This window comes from Manis javanica, chromosome 1, assembly GCF_040802235.1.
Source record: "Manis javanica isolate MJ-LG chromosome 1, MJ_LKY, whole genome shotgun sequence".
Lineage (NCBI taxonomy): Eukaryota > Metazoa > Chordata > Mammalia > Pholidota > Manidae > Manis > Manis javanica.
In genome coordinates this window covers 46937844-46962173 of record NC_133156.1, presented here as the reverse complement: position 1 = coordinate 46962173, position 24330 = coordinate 46937844, and the positions used below count along the sequence as shown (strand labels likewise).

The 24330-nt window shown below is 34.3% G+C and overlaps 1 long non-coding RNA gene across 2 annotated transcripts in view; it reads right to left on the bottom strand.

The window, feature by feature from the left end:
* Positions 1-24330, bottom strand: part of LOC140848003 (uncharacterized) — a 1137778-nt gene that overhangs the window by 628939 nt on the left and 484509 nt on the right. The window contains exon 4 of one of the 2 annotated variants that reach the window (XR_012128446.1): positions 18344-18435. The exons of the other annotated variant lie outside the window; for it this stretch is intronic. This is a non-coding gene — a long non-coding RNA (uncharacterized lncRNA). The remainder of the gene's footprint in view (positions 1-18343; positions 18436-24330) is intronic. 2 annotated transcript variants of the gene reach the window in all.

Below are 24330 nucleotides of genomic sequence, written 5' to 3'. Positions count from 1 at the left end.
TGAGATGAAATGAGGTAATATTTATAAAGTGCTCAGTATAGTGCCTGATGCATAGCGTCTACTAAATAAGTATTAGCTTCTATTATTATTAGTGTTAGTAACACATAACACTTATAGAAGAGACACTTTTTATTATTTGCTCATGTATATCCTAACATAAACCTTAGAAGCATTAATACACTTTTTTCCAAGATTAGAAATATGATGGTCACAGAAGATCTACACACTAATACATTATTTTATAATGACGATAAATAAATATATGGTTATTCTTTAGAAAAACTTCCTTTTGAAAATAAATGTGGGGATTCTTGTGAATAGATAGTAGGATAGGTTTGGAGTTGTTAAATTTTGATTTTTGTCATATATCATTCATTAACTTATTTTTCAGGTATAACTAATTTGTTTATCTACCCAGCTAATATTTAGGCACTAGTCTAGGTACTTGAACACAAAAAGATACAAATTCTTGCTTCACAGAGCATATATCCTAGAAAGGAAGTTATATGATGAACGTTAAACAGAACATGTGCACAAGGCATATGGTTTGACAGTAACGAGTGCTATAGCAATGGTGACAAGAAGCACAAAAACGGATCACAGTAAGGAGACTGCTGAGTGCCAGGGGACAGCAGGACAAGTTGCTCTATTAAATAGGGTAATCAGAGTAGGCCTTTGAAAATGTCAGATCTGAACAAAGCAAGAAGGTGTGAAAATAACTGGGGGAAGAATTCCAGCTGGAGGAAAGGCTCTGAGTTGAGATCTTACCTGTCACGTTTAAGGAACAGCCAGGAGAATAGGTGTCTGGAGCAGAGCAGGTGAGGAGGTACGGTTGGTGAGATGCTCAGAAATGACCCTTAAAGGTCAATGGAAGGTATTTCTCTTTCACTTTGAATGAAATGGACAGCTCTGGGAGATTTTTGAGCACAAGAGTGGTACTATTTTGTATTCTACAGTGACAGATTGTGTGAGGAACTGTCCATTGGGGCAATACAGGGCAAGAACAGGCCTATGGATTCAAATTCAAAGAGAGGGGTAGAAACATAGCCACAAAAGTGGTTCTAAGCTGAGCAAAAGAAGATACCAACCCGATACAACCCTGGAAACAAGGTAAGACCTAAATTAAGCCAGTAAGAAGGATAAAAGCCATAAAAGTTACACTCTGGGTCAAAGTTTCAAAGATCTTCAACAAAAGCTGAGTACATAAGACTGTGTTCAGAACTGCAGCAAGCTAATGTTTGTCTGTCCTACCTACAAAGGCTGCCATCATTCTGCTCTAGCTAGTTCCTTCCATGAAGAAATGAAAGCCCACTATTGCCACAGCTTCAGGTTTCTTACAATAAAACTGGAAATCTGGATTTTTTAATGACAATTTCAAAACGTTAAGGGCTGACTGAAAAAAGAAAAAGAAGTACTATGTGGTTAAAACACATCTATGAGTAGAGTACAGACTATGAGTTGCTTAGAGTTGCACGCACTGAACTCCTATTGCAGAAACAACTGTGAAGAATACGATGTGATGACAGCCTCCTCAGTACTGCTCCACAGAGAGTTCTTATGTTTGAATCAATGTGACCAGAAGGCAATGCTCACTGCCTTTATTTCATTATTCCTCCATTGTTCCTCCACTGTTCTTAAGATGGACTCTAACTCAAAATAAAAAAATCATAGATTAATGTGGTTTTTTTTCTGTGAATTTCAGATAGGTTTTCAGCCATTTGGAAATGGTTTTGTCCTGGACAGATGGACAAACAGTTGTGTGTGCACATGTATATATGTTTAATTTAGGATATAATTCCTGTTTCTTCTTTCACCCTCATTTTCTACACTTGGGCTCAAATATAGCCATAATTAATTTCCTTCATTTATTCAACAGGCCACTGATTTTCCCTTTCTCTTCTCTTCTTTTTCTAATCTCCTTCCCCTTACTCCCATTCTGTTTCTCCACCTTTGGTCATTGGCTGTATGCTCTTTTCCCTACCTAAACATTTCTAGCCACCCCTACTTGGGGAATTTCTATTCATCCTTCTGTCCCAACTCTCCAAGTGGGTGTTACTGTCTTACTTCATAGCATTCTGAGGCACTAAATTATACCTTCATAATATTTGTCAGTGTATTATAATTATCAGTTTTCTTGCATGCATTTCCTTCCACTGTATAAGCTCTGAAAGAGCTAATACCATGTCTATTTTCCTCACTTCTTCATCATTTTATCCTGATATAATGATGTAGTGTCTGGACATAGCATATGCTGAGATAATATTTATGAAATAGGTATATTAAGATAGCATAGCTGCAACTAGCAATTGCTCCTTGAAGTTTATTAGTACAATGTACTCAAAGAGGATATGTCAATTTGGAGTTAAGAAGCCACAGCATTGAGTAATTTACTGCCTTAACTTTTGTAACCTACTATACACACCACCTTCTAATTCTAGCATGTTACTACTGTCTGAAGCCTTTGTTCTCATTACATAGTCATGAATCCCTTAATTATAAATTCTCCCCTATAGTGCAAAAGATATGGTTAGGGGCTCAGGAAATAATTTAGAATTAGTGAAATAATTTTATTTAAAGCAGTAGACCTTTTAAAAATTGAGGTTGTATTTGTTTGAAACTAGGTGCTTTACACTCAAGAATGGGTTTTATATCATTAGGTTTTCTTTTAAGGCTTTCTTTATGGTATCTCCTTTGCTTGGGCAATCCTGTTTGTTAAAAAGTCTCAAAGAAACCTGAGTGATCATAGATTGGGTAGATATTTATATTTGGATCATAACATACACATCAAAAGAAAGATTAAGTAGCTAACATGAAGGTCAGCTGGAATATAAGCAATATGTTTCAAGCTGCATTTTTATTGCCAGATATTTTTAAGGTGGAAGACATATTTTCAGAAGTCATTAATTCTACTTCTAGGGTTTCATCCAGTAGTGAATATTACAATGCACTGTATGTAAGCTACATAAGCACTAAAAGCAGAAAAGCAGTTATTTTACTCATCCAGAGTCAATATTTGTTAACAAGAATAATATCCACAATTCTTCCAAAAGAAAATCTCCCCCTTAAGTAAGTTTCTATTCTTTCAGTTAGAGATATGAAATAAGTTGTCTCTATTTTACCATAGCAGAAAAAGAAATAAACTGAGAACTGGAAATTTATCTGTATATGACAGCTCAAGCTTATGTGGACTCCTTAAAAAATTAAAAACTACAATAAATTGTATCCTTTGAAATGGAAATTACATAAGCACCGAATTCACTTTTCAGGAACTTTTATTTATTTTTTTCTTATGGGTGATATGTTCTCAATACGATTTCTTCCAGACTACAATTTTCCTTTTTTTTAACCTTCAGGTTTAATCCCAATCAAAGCTAGCAAGTTCCATCCCTGTGGGGCACTAAAGAGAATTGTTCACATTGTTACTGGGAAGATTTGTGACTTTAATTATTTTTGCAATTATTTGCTACAATTCAACGTGATTTTATTCTATAATCACAGTTTTACTTACTGATCAATTATTTGATGTGTCTTCAAGACAATTTAGCTAGTCTAACTTTGGGCCTTACATGTTACTATGTTGTTTTGTAAGTTACTCATAGTTTGGTTCTTTTTGGAATACTTCAGGAAAGCAATAAACCTTCCTAAGGGGGACGCATAGTTTGAAACTTTTCTGTAACAATTTAATTAGCAAAATTATCAGTAGATACTTCACACCATTCTCCTGTTTCAGCTCATTTTATGCTTCTAGTCAGCAACCCCTCTACTTAGCTATTTAAATATGAAAACCTAGATTATGATTAAGCTTACTGAACAACATAGTTCTCTTCTTTAGAAGGATACCTAAAAGTCACAGTCATTTTTATTGTATGTCTGGTGTAGAAGATAATTTTATTCTGAGTATTTTTTTGCATACTTTTTTTGAAAATATCCACAAACATGTTTTTTTCCCTACCACTGTTTTATTTTTTACTAGTAAGGCTTATTTGTCTTTCCTATTCTAATAAAATTAAAATGTATATTTTCATGGAAGAGCAAGAGTTTTAAAAAATGAGAGAAAAACTAATATATATGAATTTGGGCTTTACATAAATCCTAGATTATTTTTAAGAAATGACAGTTAAACTGAATATCAAAACAAAGTAATTTCTCTTTTATCTCATTAGTGTGACCATTCAGGTTTGCTGTTTATCAAGATTTATCTTAACATCTCACATGAACAGATTTTTCCATGTTCCCATAAAATACCTGCCACTAGTTATGGTGAAATGTAACATAATTTGGTCAGGACCAAGAAAGCAAATAAATCAACAAATCTAATCAGACAACTCAACTGTATACTTTTAGACTTCAAACTATGGTCTTATGGTGATCAACTATGCTGTGTGAGGGGGGAAAAATGTGGCATTTGTAGTCCACAAGTATTTGGTTTTTACTGTGTATCTTAGTTTCCTTTTGCTGCTGTAACAAATTACTTCAAACTTAATAGCTTAAAACTGAATTATCCTGCAGTTAGGGAGATCAGAAGTCCAAAATGGGTCTTACTTGGCTAAGATCAGATTGTGCCTGGCTGAGTTTCTTTATGGAGAGTCTAAGGGAGAATCTATTTTCTTGACTTTTCTAGCTTCTAAGAGATTATCCACATTCCTTGGATCATAAATCCTTTCCTACATCTTCAAAGTTGGCGGTGGCCAGTTGATTCTTTCTCAGATCACATGATTTTGACACTGACATTCCTACATCCCTCTTCAATTTAAGGGCTCTTTTGATCACATTGTGTCTATCTGGATAATCCAGGATAATCTCCATTTTATGGTCAGCTATTTAGCAAACAATTTCATCTGGCAGCCCTTGACACGTAAAGAAAATTCACAGGTTCTGGGGATTGGGGCATGAATGTCTTTGGGAGGCAGTTATTTTGCCTATCATACTGACGAATATTTAAAATTTTTAAAAGAAACTTCATTAAGGGGCTCTCTTGTCCCCTCCAGGCGAGAGCCAGGAGCTCTGTCCTCTCACTTTCTCTCTAAATAAAGCCTCTGCTTTGCTCTCCTAAAAAAAAAAAAAAAGAAAAGAAACTTCATTAATTTTGAAGCCTATCTATGCAATGTCTGGATGAATGTTTAACATTGGAACAATTTAGGGACCTTCTTCCACCTGCTTCTGGTTCACTTTTCTATTTGTTTCCTCATTACAAACCAGAGAAAAGCAGAATCCTTTGAACTTTTCATAAACCTTTACAATTTCATCACCAATTTTATGCACAATTTCATGTTTGTACTTTGAAGAATGTTTTGCCTAAGTCCCACCAAATGTTGCATTTGAAAGCTATTCCCTATTAACTTAATCAATTTTAGTAATTGAGTGAAAATTTCCCTCAATCAGAATAAGAAATAAATGTAAATATACTAGAAAAAAGACAAAAAATCAGAGCAATAGTGATATTAAAGTTGGAATAGACTTGATGGACTTTTATCATTTTATTAACTTTTTTTTTTTTGCATTTCTCTATACCTTAAGTCTCACATTCATCCTTCAGCACAAGACAATAATGAAGGAAAAAAGCTAAGAAAAGAATATGCTATGGCATAAAATGAATAGTTTTGCCAATTTGCCTTTTTCTCTACGTGTCATTTCTGATGCATCCACTCTGCTTATCATCCATTACTCCTTCAACAAGAGAAGAAACCACCTATCTATATAATCATACAGTTAGTAATCCATTCATCAAGCATTTACTAAATGCCTACCATCTCTTAGGCTTAGTCTTGAACTATCAAAGAAAGGAAGAGCCTAAGAAACAGTTTTTAATGTCTATGGAAGCATGAAATACCAAGTGACTTCTCTTCAGACATCCTAATCTGGTACAGATGGTTATTTGATCATCACACCCATGTTTTCTTGAACATATGACTAAAGTATATGATGGTATCCTCTGCTAGAGGATAAGACAATTAATTCTATTTCTATCAAATAAATGTTATGGAAGTATATATAGCCTTCCTATGCCTTGTCCTTTAATACTTCTCTTTATCTTTTCACTTTTCAGCTAGGCTAAAATGAAGACTTACCCACAAAGGGAGTCATATTAAAGAGAGTGGATCCATTAATATGGAAAAGCCAATGTTTCTGTATCACTGATTGGAGGAGAGTTGCTCACTTAGGGCGTCCCAAACAAAAATGCCAGCATGGGACTATGTGAGATAAAAATAAACTTGGACTGACTTAAAACATTGAGATTTTGGTATTTATAGGCAATTGTGTAACTGAGCATATATAAACCAAAAATGTGAATTACAAAAATGAAGAACTATAAAATCAGTTAAAATCTGCATAGACACCATGCAAGATGAAGTACAGTAGCAACCACAGAGAGAAAATTGAAAATGAGGCAGCTTGAATTAGCAAATTTCCAAAATGCATACCTAAGACCACTTTCTGAATGTAATGGGCTCATGCTGAAATTACATAATTCCATAGCCCTTGTATCTAACAAAATCTATTAGATTTGGAGTGATTGGTACTATAATTAATAGAATAGAAGCCATCTAGGCAACACTAAGATATCTTGAAAAATATATCTTGAAAAACAAATCAGTAGTAGAGGGATTCTCTAAAAAACTAGGATGGGAAAATTCAACTAATTGCATGAAGCAATAAAAAGGAAGCTAACACATCATAAATACAAAGGTATTATAAAAAATGAAAGGTGGAAAATCAGGAAAACTTGAAGTTTTGGAAGGAATATGCTGTCACAGAAGAGATGAAAATTCTGACTCAACATTTCTTTGAGAATTACAGTATATATGAGACAATGACCTCAATTAATGAGAGCCATATAATAGACACACAGGAAAATCAAATAGAAAAGTAGGAAATAAACTTGGAACTGGCAGAATGTATGGAAGAAATAGAGAATAAAAAAGAGAGAGAGGAAAAGCACAAACTTTATAGCCAAAGGAAAAAAATAAACAAAAAACAGAAGAAGTGTATCAAAGAACAGATGCTGTGGAAAATATAATAATTTATAGATGGAAACTACAAAGGACAATGAATTAATCAAAAGGAAATTATAAGGTAAACACATTTAGAGAGACAAAAAAAATAGTTTTAGATATAAGGAAAAAAAAGGATGCAAAATATTCTTAATTGACTTACCAATATAAATATACCAAATATTTAAATAGAAAAATTACATGAAAATACAATTCAAGGACATGTTCCTGAATACACTGATACAAGAATCTTCATAGATAAAAGGCACACCATATGCCAGGAAAAACTGACCCAAATAGTCAACACAGGATATACTCTACTGAATTATTGGATCTTAATGAGAACCAATCATCTGAGCAGATAAAAAAGACCAAACCTCTCACTAAAAATAGAGGTTGACATCGAATTATATATAGTAATCAAAAACAGAGGGCCCCAGAAAAGATTAAATAAAATGGAAGACAACAGAATAATACTTACTAGATGAAAAAAGAAATGTTATCTTCTAAGGAATTATTTATCTAACCATACTGCCCCCTATGTAAACAGTCTACATATATTTTTGAATATGGAAGACCTCAGAAGAGACATTTCCTTCAAGTACTTATTTTGAAAAACAAAGAAACCTATCACATGAACTGTAGCCAAATAAAAGAATTTCTGGAGGAGATCACAACAAAAACGATTAGTGGTAAGTATTGAATATTTTCAACTGAACAATTAACAATAAACTAAATGTGTGGATTACAGTGAAAAATCAGAATTTAAACTATATGCTCTGACAATGCAGAAACTATGTGATTAACCAAAAAATAGATAACAAGTAAATGTAAAGGAAATGGAAATTTTGAGTAAACAGAAAGATTGGGAAGGGGGGACTGGTGTGTTTATTGCTATAAATAGTAAGAGGCTGCCTTGATTCAGATTCAAATACAAAAAAAAACTTCAGAGCCTATATCACCAATTATAAGGAAAAATAAAAGATTTTCATATTTGATCACAAAGCAAAACCAAACTCCATACAATGTAAAATAGACATTCCCAAACAAAGTACTTCAGGGAGTTTGAGAAAAATAGGTGTGTAATATTACATCAGGACAATAAGTAAGAAAACTTGGATTACAGTCTTAATACAACTACAATGCATACAAATAAATGGAATAATATTATGTAAAACAAACAGTGTGTTTTATGATGCTAAAGTGTGTGACTTCTATAGCCCTAAAATTCACAAATTATAAATACAGAAAATATAAGGATAAACCCTACTATTGGAAAAAAAATAATGATAATACAGAGTCTAATCATCAATTCTTAAAATACTGCTCATGAAACAATAACCAAAAAGAGACTATGTCTTACAAAAGACAACTTGAAGTAGCGCTGATACATAGAAAAAGTATAGGAAAAAAATATGTCTTATCTCAATGTGATATATTAAATTTTTTTTAAAAAATGAACATAAAAATAAACACAAAAGATCATCCTCCTTATAAATGAAGAAAACTCCTTTATAAAACTCTCTTGTATCAAAAAGGAAAAATGGCAGTATTTTAGGATTTCTGGAAAACAGTAATACAAACACCATGTAAACAAGTGCTATGAGGAAAATTTATTGCTTTTATAATCATGGAAATTTTAAAAGCATAAAAATAAGTTATATGGAGAGATTCTCAAGATGGCAGCATGAGTAGGGTGGTGGAAATCTGCTCCCAAAACCATATATATTTTGACAATACAGCAAATACAACCATTCCTAAACGAGTGACCAGAAGATACAATAAATGAGCCAGGCTACATCTGCAAGAATCCAACATTTCACAGAAAAGGGTAAGATATAAAACTGACCCAATGGGACCCGAGCACTCCCCCAACACCAACTCACCAGCAGGAGGAAGAGAATCAGAGCGGGGAGGGAGTGGGAGCACAGGACTGCTAAATACCCAGCCCTGGTAATCTGCCCCGGGAGCACAGACACTCATTGCATGGTATACTGAATATTAGAGGAGTGGAAAAGCAAAATCTGAGATTAAGACTGCGACAAGTTTCCCACAGTTGGCTACCCTGGGACAAAAGAAAAGCAGAGTCTTTAAAAGTCTTAAAGGGACAAGGGACAATGTGGACAAAATCATCCTGTCACACTCAGCCTAGCAGGCTAGGAACTTTAAGGAACTTCAGACACCCTAACCCCCAGGGTGGCAGTGCAGGTCTGAACCCCCTCATGGTGAAAAGCAGCCTGCCATTCATTCCCACCTGCTGGCACTGTAAGCAAACTGGCTGAATGGCCATTGCTGTGGAACATCCAGGGAGCAGCCTTGGCTACAACAACCACACAGCTTAACACAGAGGCTTCTCCCTGTACGCGGCTAACCAGCCCAGACCCAGAGGCTGCTCCCCACATGCGGTTGACTGACACAGACAATGGAGAATGGCACAGAGTCCAGGAGGCACAAAGGGGCTCTGTTCTCATGGCAGAACACACACGGATTGCCTGCAACACCCACCAGTGCCCTAGGTCCATCCTGAGGGCTGCCCCACCCACAGAAGTTCAGGGGATTAACCTAGAGGCTGCTTCCTGTGTGCAGCTGACTGGCACAGACAGGTGAGATGGGTGCAGAGTCCGGGAAGCAAGAAGAGATTCCGTACTCATGGCAGAACACACAATATTTGCCTGTGACCCCTGCCAGTGCACTAGGCCATCCCGAGGGCTGCCCTGCCCAAGGAAGCTTAGGGGATTAACCCAGAGGCTACCCTCTGTGTGCAGTTAACTGGAAGAGATAGTAGAGATAGGCAATATGACTGGCAAGCAGGAAGGGATGTTGTTTCCCAGCTGACACATGTGCAACTCGCTGGTGACCACTACCATTGCCATGAAAAAGCAAAAGAACCTTACTCAGTCCAAAATCCCTCAAACACCAGAGAGAGGGCTTGGTGAGACTGACATCACCAATCTTCCTCAAAAAGAATTCAAAATAAAAGTCATAAGTATTCTGATGGAGCTACAAATATTTCAGAGCTAAGGGATGAATTCAGGAGGGAGATAACAGAAATGAAACAAACAGTGAAAGGATTTAAAAGCAGACTGGATGAGGTGGAAGAGACTTAATATAACAGAAATCAGAGAATAGGAATAAACAGAAGCTGAGGCAGAGAGAGATAAAAAGATCTCTAGGAATGAGAGAATATTAAGAGAACTGTGTGACCAATCAAAACAGAATGATTTTCACATTATGGGGATAACAGAAGAAGAAGGGAGAGAAAAAGTGAATAGAAAGTGTCTTTGAAGAAATAATTGTGGAAAACTTCCCAAATCTGGGGAAGGAAATAGTCTCTCAGACCATGAAAGTCCACAGATTTCCCAACACAAGGGACCCAAGAAGGACAACACCAACACATATAATAATTAAAATGGCAAAGATCAAAGACAAGGACAGAGTATAAAAGCAGCCAGAGAGAGAAAAAATTCACCTACACAGGAAAAGCCACCAGGCTATCATCAGACTTCTCAGCATAAACCTTACAGGCCAGAAGGGAGTGGCATGATAATGCAATGAAAAAGAAAGGCCTTGAACCGAGAATATTCTATCCAGCAAGATTATCATTTAAATTTGAAGGAGATTTTAAACAATTCCCAGATAAGCAAAAGTAGATGAAATTTAACTCCACAAACCAACTCTACAGTGTATTTTAAAGAGACTGCTCTAGATGGAAGTGTGCTTAAGGCTAAATAGCTGTCACCAGAGAAAATAAAACCACAGCAAAGAAAGTACACCAACCTAATACTAACAGAATGCAAAATAAAATCAGTTATTAACAAAATCACTCAATGGAAACACATAGAGTACAGAATAAAACACCTAACATGTAAACAGTGGAGGAAGAAGAAAAAGAAGGGAGAGAAATAAAGAATAATCAGACTGTGTTTATCATAGCATAATAAGTGAGTTGTTAGATGATTACATAGTAAAGAAGCTGCCCTTGAACCTTTGGTAACCAGGAGTCCAAAGCCTGCCATGGCAATAAGTACATATCTATCAATAATCACCCTAAATGGACTGACTGCACCAATCAAAAGACACAGAGTTACGGAATGGATTAAAAAGCAAGACCATCTATGTGCTGCCTATAAGAGACTCACTTCAAACCCAAAGACATACACATACTAAAAGTGAAGGGAAGGGATGGAAAAAGATATTTCATACAAATGATAGGGAGAAAAAAAACAGGTGTTGCAATACTTGTATCAGACAAAATAGACTTCAAAACAAAGAAAGTCACAAGAGACAAAGATGGATATTACATAATAACAAAGGGGTCAGTCTAACAAAAGGATATAACCATTATAAATATCTATGAACCCAACACAGGAGCACCTACATAAGTGAAACAAATACTAACAGAATTAAAGGAGGAAATAGAATGCAATGCATTCATTTTGGGAGACTTCAACACACCACTCACTCCAAAGGACAGATCACCCAGACAGAAAATAAGTAAGGACACAGAGGCACTGAACAACACATTAGAACAGATGGACCTAACAGACATCTACAGAACTCTACACCCAAAAGCAGCAGGATACACATTCATCTCAAGTCCACATGGAACATTTTCTAGAATAGGCCACACACTAAGCCACAAAAAGAGCCTCAGTAAATTTAAAAAGATTGAAATTATACCAACCAACTTCTTAGATCATAAAAGGTATAAAACTAGAAATAAATTGTACAAAGAAAACAAAAAGGCTCACAACACATGGAGGCTTAACAACATGCTTCTAAATAATCAAAGGATCAATGACCAAATTAGAACAGAAATCAAGCAATATATGGAGACAAATAAAAACAACAGCACAATGCCCCACCTTCTGTGGGATGCAGTGAAGGCAGCACTAAGAGGAAAGTATATAGCAATCCAAGCATATTTAAAGAAGGAAGAACAACCTGAAATGAATAGTCTAAATTCTCAATTATTGAAACTGGAAAAAGAAGAACAAATGAGGCCCAAAGTCAGCAGAGGAAGGGACATAATAAAGATCAGAGAAAAAATAAATAAAATTGAGAATAAAAACTAGAAAAAATTAATGAAAGCAACAGCTGGTATTTTGAGAAAATCAACGAAATAGATAAAACACCAAGCCAGAAGTGTTAAGAAAAAAGGAGAATCTACACATATAAACAGAATCATAAATGAGACAGGAAAAATCATGATGGACATGACAGAAATACAAAGAATTATTAAAGAATACTATGAAAATCTATATACTAAAATACTGGGTAACCTAGAAGAAATGGACAACTTTCCAAGACTGACCCAGGAAGAAAAAGAAATCTAAACAGACCAATTACAGGCAATGAAATTGAATTGGTAATCAAAAGCTACCCAATGACAAAACTCCCAGGCCAGATGAATTCACCACTGAATTTTACCAGACATTTAGAGAAGACAATACACATTCTCGTTAAAGTTTTCAAAAAAGAGAAGAGGAGGGAATACTTACAAACTCATTCTATGAAGCCAGCATTACTCTAATACCAAAACCAGGCAAAGACACAACAAAATAGAAAACTCAGACCAATATCCCTGATGAACATAGATGCAAGAATACTCAACAAAATATTAGCAAACTGAATTCAAAAATACATCAAGAGGATCATACACCAGTATCAAGTGAGTTTCATCCCAGGGATGCAAGGATGTTACAGTATTCGAAAATCCATCCTCATCAACAAAAAGGACAAAGAACACATGATCATCTCTGTAGATGCTGAAAAAGCATTTGACAAAATTCAGCATCCATTCATGGCAAAAACTCTCAACAAAATGGCTATACAGGGCAAGTATCTCAACATAATGAAGGCCATATATGACAAACCCACAGCCAACATTATACTTAACAGTGAGAAGCTGAGAGCTTTTCCACTAAGATTGGGAACAAGACAAGGATTCCCACTCTCCCCACTTTAATTCAACATAGTACTGGAGGTCCTAGCCATGGCAATCAGACAACACAAAGAAATAAAAGGCATCCAGATAGGTAAGAATGAAGTCAAACTGTCACTGTTTGCAGATGACATGATACTGTACATAAAAAACCCTAAATAATCCACTCTGAAACTGCTAGAATTAATATCTGAATTCAGCAAAGTTTCAGAATCTAAAATTAATACACAGAAATCTGTTGTATTCATATACACTAATGATGAACTAGCAGAAAGAGAAATCAGGAAAACAATTTCATTCACAATTGCATCAAAAAGAATAAAATACCTAGGAATAAACTTAACCAAGGAACTGAAAGACCTATACCTTGAACACTACAAGACACTGTGAAGAGAAATTAAAGAGGATGCTAATAAATGGAAATTCATTCCATGCTCTTGGGTAGGAAGAATTAATATTGTCAAAATGGACATCCTGCCTAAAGCAGTCTACAGGTTCAATACAATCCCTATCAAAATATCGACAGCATTCTTCAATGAACTGAAACAAGTAATTCTAAAATTCATACGGAACTACAAAAGACCCCGAGTATCCAAAGCAATCCTGAAAAGGAAGAATAAAGCAGGGGAAATCTCACTTCCCAATTTCAAACTCTACTACAAAGCCACAGTAATCAAGACAATTTGGTACTGGCACAAGAACAGACCCACAAACTAGTGGAACAGAATAGAGAGTCCAGATAGTAACCCAAGCATATATGGTCAATTAATACATGATTAAGGAGCCATGGATATACAATGGGGAAATAACAGCCTCTTCAGCAGCTGGTGTCTGCAAAACTGGACAGCTACATGTAAGAAAATGAAACTGGATTACTCTCTAACTCCATACACAAAAGTAAACTCGAATTTTATCAAAGACCTGAATGTAACTCATGAAACCATAAAACACTTCGATGAAAATGTAGGTAAAACTCTCTTGAATATAAACATGAAAAACTTCTTCATGAACACATTTCCACGGACAAGGGAAACAAAACCAAAAATGAACAAGTGGGACTATATCAAACTAAAAAGCTTCTGTACAGCAAAGGACACTATAAGTAGAACAAAAGGCCTTCCTGCAGTATGGGAGAATACATTAGTAAATGACATATACGATAAGGGGTTGACATCCAAATATTCAAAGGGCTCATGCACTTCAACAAACAAAAAGCAAATAATCCAATTAAAAGATGGGCAGAGGACCTGAACAGAAACTTCTCTAAAGAAGAAATTAGGGGGCCAACAGGCACATGAAAAGATGCTCCACATCGCTAAACATCAGAGAAATGCAAATTAAAACCACAATGAGAAATCATCTTACACCAGTTAGGATGACCAACATCCAAAAGACAAACAACTACAAATGTTGGCAAGGATGTGGATAAAGTAGAACCCTCTTACACTGCTGGTGGGAAAGTAAATTAGTTCAACCATTGTGGAAATCAGTATGGAGGCTGCTCAAAAAACTCAAAACACAGATACCATTTGACCTAGGAATTCCACTCCTAGGAATTTACCCTAAGAATGCAGGAACCCAGTTTCAAAAAGACATATGCAGTCTTATAATTATTGTAGCACTATTTGCAATAGTCAAGAAATGGAAGCAACCTAAGTGTCCATCAGTAGATGAATGGATAAAGAAGATATGGTACATATACACAATGGAATATTATTCAGCCATAGAAGAAAACAAATCTTTCCATTTGGAACAACATGGAGGGAGCTACAGGGTATTATGCTCAGTGAAATAAGCCAGGTGGAGAAAGACAAGTATAAAATGATTTCACGTATCTGTGGAGTATAAGAATAAAGAAAAAACTGAAGGAACAAAAATAGCAGCAGACTCACAGAACCCAAAAATGGACTAACAGTTACCAAACGGAAAGGGACTGTGGAGAATGGGTGGAGAGGGAGGGATAAGAGGAAAATGTGGCATTATAATTAGCACACATAATGTGGGGAGGGGGCACAGGGAAGGCAGTACAGCACAGAGAAGACAAGTAGTGATTCTACAGCATCTTACTATGCTGATGGACAGTGACTGTAATAGGGTATGTGGTGGGGACTTGAGAATGGGGGGAATCTAGTAACCACAATGTTGTTCACATAATTATATGTTAATGATACCAAAAAAATATATGTTATATATGAGACTCATACTTTAATTAAAAAATACTAGCAGTATAGACCAAAATTTAAAAAATGACAAAATTCAATAATAAAGAGGAAAAAAATTCAGAAACTTGTTCAATGGGGGAAAATATTTAAAAGCTAAGCTTATAAAAAATAATATATTGTTATTAACAATATAAAGAAAAACAAATATCATAAAGGAAAAAGGGAAATGAATAAAATTTAAAAGGAGAAATATCAAATGTATTAATAAGTGATTAGGGAGAAGTAACCACAGAAAGAGAAATTGGTAAAAGAATTCCAATAAAATTTTAACTTTCAGAAAAAAGTATATAATTTTCTATGAAATATAAGTTACCAGGATAGATATCAGAGGAAAAAGAAAAAAATGTAAACAGAAGCATTTGTCAAAGATCTATCTCCCAAAGAAAGCTCTAGTCCTAGTAGTTTCTTAAGTGATTCTACCCAATGATTAAATAGCATGTAATCACAAATTTTTTAAACATTTTTCAAGTATTCAGAAAAGGACAATTTTCAAACTCATTCTACTAAGTCAATATAGTGCTCCAGAGGATTAAATATATTAAAATAAGCCTTCATCTTAACATGTCTTAGGATCAAAAAACCACTTATGTTCATATATACTGAATGGCATTTGATAGTATTCAAAAATAATTTTTAAAATATTCAGTAAGGTAAGATTGATCTATACTTCCACATCATAAAAATGTCATCAATTCACACCAAAGCTAGAACCATCTTTACTAAATTACTTGAAGCAATTAATACATGACTTAAAAATACACAATCACTGCAATGTTGTAATATTGTCCTAGAGATGCAAAAACAATGATTTTGCAAGGGTAAATATAGAAGTATAAAAGAAAGAATGGGGTTAAAACTCTTGATATCTACAGATAACTGACTATACCTAAAAATACACAAAATCAACCAAAAAATTGCTAGAAACAAGGAAATGCCATAAGCATTATGAAAAAATTTATATTTCATGTAAGTACACAACAACAAGATAAGATATTCATATGAAGACAAGATCATTACAATCATAACCAAAGACAAGTGTGTGGGAATAAATGGAAATAAATATGCAAGGCCACTTGGAAGAACATATATACCCTACTGAAGTTTTCAAAGAAGACTTGAGCAAACAAAGATACACTGAGTTTGATAGCAAATAACACACAGCAACTTGCTGATTCCCCACATGTTGCTTTACTAATTTAACTTGATCTCAATGAAGATATAAAAACGCTTTTTTAAAAACTAGACAAGATGCTCTTAAGTGTATAGTGGACAAATGAATTAATAACTACAGCCAGAAAAATTTTAAATCATAACGTTTTTATAAGTATTAAAGGCAACTCACTGTATTATCAAGCACTGATAATTAACAAGTACTGGATCATCAATCAATAGTCAAAGTATGAGAGAATTTTCAGAAATAAGAAAAAATACATTCTAGAAAGTAGGATAAAGAGATAAATCAGTGAATAAAAAAAAGATTATCAATTAATGTTGTTGGTATAATAAGGTAAAAAAAAATACCGTGAGCTAATTTTAAGATAAGACTCAAACTCAGGAAAATATTTTGCAACCCATAACACAGAGGGGTAATACTTCTAAATATATGGGAATCCAGAGTACTGTCAGGCTAAGCTTCAGTGACCCAATGAAAAAATGAGTGAGAAATATGAACACAGAATTCACAGGAAAGTGAAAAGTTTCAAACATATGCAAGGAAGATCAACCTGAATCAAAAAATAAAATTATTGCTACAATGAATTATTATTTTCACCAATTATATTTGCTAAAAGCATAAATTCATAACAAATTCTTTTTGGAGGCTAAGGGGGAAACTGGGATTTTTCACATGTAGCTGGTAGGAATGCAAGTTAATTCAATCTCTATAGAAGGCAACTACCAATAGTTATATTATAAAATATGAAACTTTTGACTAAGTAATTCCACTATTGTGAACATATCCTACAGATATACTTGCACATAGGTCAAATGATCTGTATAATGGATATTCATCACAGTAATGCCTTTACTAGTGTGAAAATTTCCTTTTACTGGAGATGAAAAATAAAGGTCTATCACTGGAAAATTGTTTTAATGTATCTATATCTATATATGTATAAAATGCAAGGTAATGAAATATGCATATGCTCTCCAATTTTTTAACTAGAAAAGAAGGGTAAGTATTCATATTTGCCTGTGCAGCATAAATGTGCTAAGGAAGGACATAAAGTAAATACAGTGGCTTTCAAGGGGCTGAGGAAACTGGATAGGTAGGAGGAGACAAGAATAGAGAATAAAACATTTTCAGTTTTTCATCATATACCATTTTATAATTCTGTTCCTTTTTGAATATGAATATAATTTTATTCATGCAATGAATGATAACAAAATAAAGAAACATCTCAAATGCTATTTTCCACCACCAGATCATCTAGTACTCAAATTCCCTTTAGAGGCCACTTTCCCTAATCAAAGAAATCAATGATGCTTTTAACACACTAAGTGAAGGAAACACAATAATAAATCTAGAACTAAATGCTAATTAAAGAGTTACCGGCCAAATGAGATTTGACTATTACAGGTGTAGATAAAATGAATTAACAATTTATGGAACATAATGAAATTAAAGATACCTTATATATTTTTTTCTTGTTTTGGGGAATTAATGTGTTTGTATTTCTTGAGTTCAGGAGGAAACATGTCTTTCTAACTTGAAAGGACAGAAGAACTGAAATTCCAGTCCAAATTTTATTTTGAAGTTATGTTAGTTTGTTCAGCTTGACAATAAGAGAACTCTTTTCTTCTTTGTGTTCATCAGTCTTGTCTGTAACATATTCTATTTTAAGAACATGAAGGCAAGCTACACAGGAACAGAGGTGTAATGTAAGTCAACCTGCCATTCAATGCACTAATCCTCTAAACATCTCAACTGTCAAGTAGCAGATACGTGGGAGCACCTATGCAGCAGACAAAGAAAATCACTGGACAACAAATGAAAAATGTTCAAAGGAACATGAGATGCACACATCCTGACAGTTCTACATTCCAAATGTGGAAATGAATAATAGTGATATTTGACCTTACAAAGTAGAGTGTATAATACAAATACTACATCCCAGTTACTCTACTAAGTGCTTTGTTTATATCACTTAAAATTCATAGCAACCATGTGAGGTGGACATTATTACCTTTGCTTTGCAACTGAGAAAACAAGAGGCTCAGGATGATAAGGAACCTGTCCAAGGTCAAAGAGACTGGAACTCAGGTACAAATCCAGGCTCTGTAATTTCAAAATAGTATTATTCTCACTAAATTACCAGTTTATATAGATCTATTCCTGAAATAGCCAGATCTGGTCTGGCTGGTAGCTCTTCAAATTACATTTGGTTCTAAGTTTACTAATGTTTTCCCTTCAATCAAGGTGTTAAAAGCACTCCTCATTACTTTTCTCCCTTGTGAATAGTACCACATCAACAGTGCTTTTATACTTCTCCTCTCTCACAATAAACTATCTTAGGCAGCTGATCAGATTGATGAATTGGAAGGGTTCAATGAAAATAGCAATGCTTTATACATGTGGATTTAAAATTTCAATTAAAATCAGTTAAGAGTTATATTTTGCTCTTACAGGTTACGTGAATTAATTTAAAATTTGGAAAGACAAAAAGTGAAATAACATTACATTACTGCTGCTTATCTTTTCTCTTGACACATAGATCATATTTTACCCAAGGCTCAGGAGAAACCAAAGTATTTAAAAGCGTATAGATTAGAAAGAACCCAAATTGCTGGATAGGAAATTCCATTGTTGATGCCAACATAATACAAATCAGCATTTTGGATAGTTGTTCATCCTAAGTAGCTCTATTTTTGGAGGTTTGTACTATGTATAGATGATGTTTCTCTACATAAAAATGCTATATATACTGAAAAAAATACTATAAAACAAGATCAGGACTTAGCACTTTGTTAGAATGTATATATTCCTGTGCCTTATTTTCAATGTGATTTAAAATTTTGTATTTGAAAGGAAACAATGTAGTAAACTTGGTCATAGACATGAAGAGCTACCAAGTAAGCAGTCTTCTAGTGGATTTTTAGCATAAAAGATGCTTCTACATCTTTTTCCCCCTAAAACAAATTATCTTTTGGTTCTGAATCTGATGTGACACTGCATTGTGTCTGGTCAATTAACTATAAATTCTATGGTCTATGTAAACAAACAAAATTAAGGACAATGGCTTTTTAAATCATTCATGAAGTCCAGAGACATTTTCAAGGCACTCAGGGTCTTATATTATCTTTCTGCTTTCATCTTGAACCCTCTGATTCTTCATGTGATTGGCTCCTGACCGTCTTCAAACAGATCTCCATTAAAAAAGCTGCTTCTTCAGAAATGCCCACCCCAATCACACATTGAACTTAAAACCACCAGTTGACCCTCATTCTACTACATCACTTTGAGTTTCTCCCTCACACATTCATGAAGGCATACTGCTTAAATACCTACTTGTTTAATGTTTTTATTTCCACTATATATATAAATATTTTGGAATAGATGTTGGCACATAATCGATGTACAATAGGTGTTTGTTGTGTCACTAAAGTATGGACCACTGAAAAGAAAACTAGGACAGAAAGAAAAGTGTTCTGATACATTATACATGTTATTATTCTATACCTGAATACATAGGATTAAAGAACAGAAATCATTTTAATATGTTTATTCCTATCACTTCCTCCCTGTCCCCCCTAATTGCTGCCTACTCAATCATGAAGCAGAAGGAGCTGCTATCCTCAGGAATGTCCATGGCCCTAGTAATTCGGTGTTTAACTAGCTGTAGAACCATGGCCCACACCATGTTTCTTTATTCAGTTTCTTTATTTGTAAATGAGCCTGGGAGTTCTCTGTAACACTAAATGCCATTTTATAAAACTGTGATTTTATTTAAAAAAAGAGGGAAAAATCATCTTATAGTATTTAAACATCTTGGTGAATGCATACATTTATATATACATTTTTAGAGGATAAAATAGTTTGGCATATTTTGAATAAAAAGCTAAGATTACAGCATATATTTAAGTTGAATTTCTATTTCAGAAATCCTGCAATATCAAAGCTTGTGTAGTCTATTTTTTGCACATGCACTCAAAACCCCTAGAGCAATAGACATGCTTTTAATGACTCAAAAAGTAGAAACTGCCAATTTACTTTTCCTCAAATAATTAAATCTTTAATTAATTTCACATATAGTTAGTAATAAGCATCATCCTAGTTTTGAACTTTCAAGTATTCCTCAGTTTGCTTTTAGCATGCTTCTGTGCTTACTGGAGCTACTTACGTCTCATGATCAGTTTGAGAATAGCTCTTAAACTTTCACTTCTTAAAAAAATAAAACAGATTCCAAATGATGTGAGGAACTATTGAGTCAAGAGATACAAATTATATGGAACCATAAAGTGGCATAATTGAGCAAAGCAATTTTGGTGAGAAACTAAAAAGGAGGGGGAAATCATGTAAATGTGATTATTTCTAATTAGAAACAATGAGTAACCAAATCAAATTATACAATGAGGATTTGATTTAGATCCCTAGAGGAAAGCAACACATGCATTTGCATTCATCTGCAGCTTTTCCCTTCCTTTTATTACTTCTCAATGCTTTCTTAGACCCTTAATTGTAAGTTAGATCATTGTTAGTACAGATGTTTAGAATAGTTCTGTGTATGTAGTTGATCCTCCAGTTAAGATTTATGTTCTTTTAACATATTCACCAAAAATTTCCTGGGTGCATGGAAAGGCTCTACTGGATGCTATGAGGTGACAAAAAAAGCACAGACCTTTTCCAAATTTACTGCTTAGTTCCTGTATAAACCATAAAAACTGAGATTTATCATGAGGCCCAAGTATTGGCCCTAGATTTGTCATAATTAGCTATGTAAACTTAATAAACCATTTAACCATTAATTTCCTAAAGTCCTCTATAAAATTAAGGAGTGTGTCAGGTCAGGAGGTGGGAAATGGATCATATAAAATTTAAGCAAACTGTATTGAGAAGTTACTTCTGCTAGGTGTTTGGACTCCAGAAAAGTAGGGGCACAATATAGGATAGAACAGACAGACATCAATGAACTTAACTACAATTTTACAATTTAAAAAAAATCAGTAATTTTACACTTAAAAAAATCACTAATCACTCTAATTAAAAATTACAATATATGCATATACTAAATGTTTGCTTAAAATATTTTATAGTTTTATTCATCAATTATATCTCATTTAAACTGATAAAAAGAAAAATATTGGTTGAGACAGAAAGCAGACTGTTGGCTTTCAGAGGCTTGGAAGTGTGGGGACAGGGGCAAATATTAATGGGCATTGTTCTTCCTTTTGGAGGATGAAATGTTTTGGAGAAAGGTGCTGGTTGCACAGCATTGTGAAAGTACTAAAGGATTCTGAATTGTTCACTTCTAAAAGTTAATTTTATGTTTGGGAATCTTGCCTCAACAAAAAATTTAAGAGAAAGGCAAAAAAGAGGTTGCTTCTGTTTCATCTGGCCGTGAATATCCACAACTGAGATTGTGTTAGAGGAGTGTACAATCTCTTCTGTTGGAAGACTTTCATTAAAATTTCAAAAACAAAACACTAAGGTTATTTTAAGTTTATCACATATATAAATTATGTGTAATTCTTTACTGTTTTCAAATTTGATTTAACAATGATCCCTCTATTTTCCTGATTTTTTTTCATAACACTCTTTCTAACACCTTTTTAAAGACTCAACTCTGCTATTCATTGAGTTCAATATGAGCTCTCTCATCTCAGGGCCTCTGTACTCACTGTTGCTTGGAATGGAACATTTTCTACTCCCAGAGAACTTCCTAACCCACTCCCATCATTCTTACCTTTTTTATCCTCTTTATTATTTTATAAAGTTATCATTCTGTCATTGTACTGCATATTTATTTACCAATTTGCTTATTGTCTGGCTCTCCTACTGTAATATAAGCTCCATGATAGTAGGTACATTGTCCACTTTATTCACTGCTATATCTTCAGTGCCTAGAACAATATCTTGCTCTTAAGATGAACACAGTAAATCTGTTGTTTGAATGTATATGGGAGACGGACATTCATATGTTCAGTTCTTAGAGTCTCTTAAGTAATTTAGCATTGTGCACAAAGAAAACACAGAGGCATAACCCTTGCCTTAATAATACAAGGGACTATCATATACATATCTCTAATCTCAGGAGACTCTGATGAATGTCATAACACCCAGTAAAGCAGACCTTCAGACCGAATGACCACCTGTAGAACCAGTAGACCAACTTGGATTAGAGGCAACTGTAAAGATTTAGCTTCTTGAACTAGCTCGTAAATGCTGTGCAGCAAGTAGACGCAAAGGGGAGGACATAGTGATTAAATGATCCTCAAATGATCTTCACATACTAACATTGTAATTCTAAAAATTTCATTACATTCCCTTGTTCACGGGCTAAATCACTGTCAGCATGATACTGAAGTTGTAATTTCCCAGGTATATGCTCACATAACATCAGACTAGCATTTCCTAGTGATAAATAATATCGTAAAGCTCCTAATTGAGTAAGTGTTTCTAGACTAAATAAGCTTAGACAATGCTTTATACTAAGCAATCTTTTGGAAAGTTATAATATTCTATAGCACATAAAGCTTCAGAGAAATCTTATGGGAAGGAATATTGTTAATGCTTCAACAATCCAGTTTATTTCCTCAGCACACTTATTTTTCAACAATCCAGTTTATTTCCTCAGCACACTAATTTTCCTCTTCCCAAATAATATTCACCTTACTTCAGTGTAGAAAGCATTGCTCTAGAGTATTCTTCTTGAAGGTAGGGGCTATTTCTTATTTAATGGTTTATAATTCACACATAGCCCAGCATAGGGGATGAATATAAAGAAGTCTGAATGGATACATTTTGAAAGAGTTAAGAACTTACATTCTCTTTTCTAGAACCAAGAACACATATAAAACAGTTTGGGGAGTTAAGAAAAAAATGATATATAAACATGTTTAAATGAGCAATATGGATATTAATAATATCAACAATATTAATACTTCATATTATTATGAATATTGCTTGGCTGTAGAACTGCATCAGGAGACCTTGTCAGGCCATTTTTCCAAGCCCTAGGGCTTGTTTGTGCTAAGAGGGAAACATTCCCATCCCTAGTACGAGAGAGTCTTCAGTAGGAGAAGAAAAAAGAAGACAGATTTTTAATACAGGCAATTGCTTTCATAAAATTACTTAATGATAGTATAGTTTGTCTGGATTTGGTTGATAATATACATGCTGTGAAGCATTTACTGATTTATATAATTAGTGCTGAAGAGGGATGCAGTGTTTATGACTCATGTATAATATCCAGGCCCCTGTGTAAAACAAGATTGCTTCCAATTGGGTTAGATTTCACCCATAAGGCCAGGAAAATTATATTGTGATTTATATTCCTTCTAGTTTTATGCATATTTAAAAAACAGAAAGCTGATAAATTCATCACATCACAATTAATTATAAAAGTTCACTAGACGGTGCCATTTTAATATTCTTATAAAGGGCTTGACAGATAAGCAAGAGTCTTTAATCTCAGCCAAATTATAATAAGGTTTATGATACTTCTAATAATAACAACAAAGACAGTTTCTACTTATTAAGCATCTACTAAGTCCTAGGAACTAATTTGTTTATGTATATTATCAACTACTTAATTTAATGCAAAAATTACTATGTCTTCCTAGAGGTCAGAACTAACCTGTCCAATGAGTGGCAGAGATCTGATATACACACAGGTTTTTCCAAAATCTAGATTCCCTGTCAAAATGGGAAGTTTTCAAGTAGGTTGTTGAGAAAAAAACTGATGTCAGTTTGACAGGTAAGGTGGTTTCAAGAAGAGAGTCAGAGTACAGGTATTTCACAGACCCTTCTGTGCTCTCCTCACCTAAGGTAACTCATTGTGGCATAATTTAAGTGTCTGAAAAGCAATTCACAAACAGTTCCTCCCTCTTTCTCTTTTCCTCATCATGTCATCCTTCTTTGCAGTCAAGCTGCAGGTACTGATTTTATTTTTTCACTTATTCAAGTGAAACACCTAAAAGTTATGTGTGGCTTCTCTCGCTCACACCCGACATG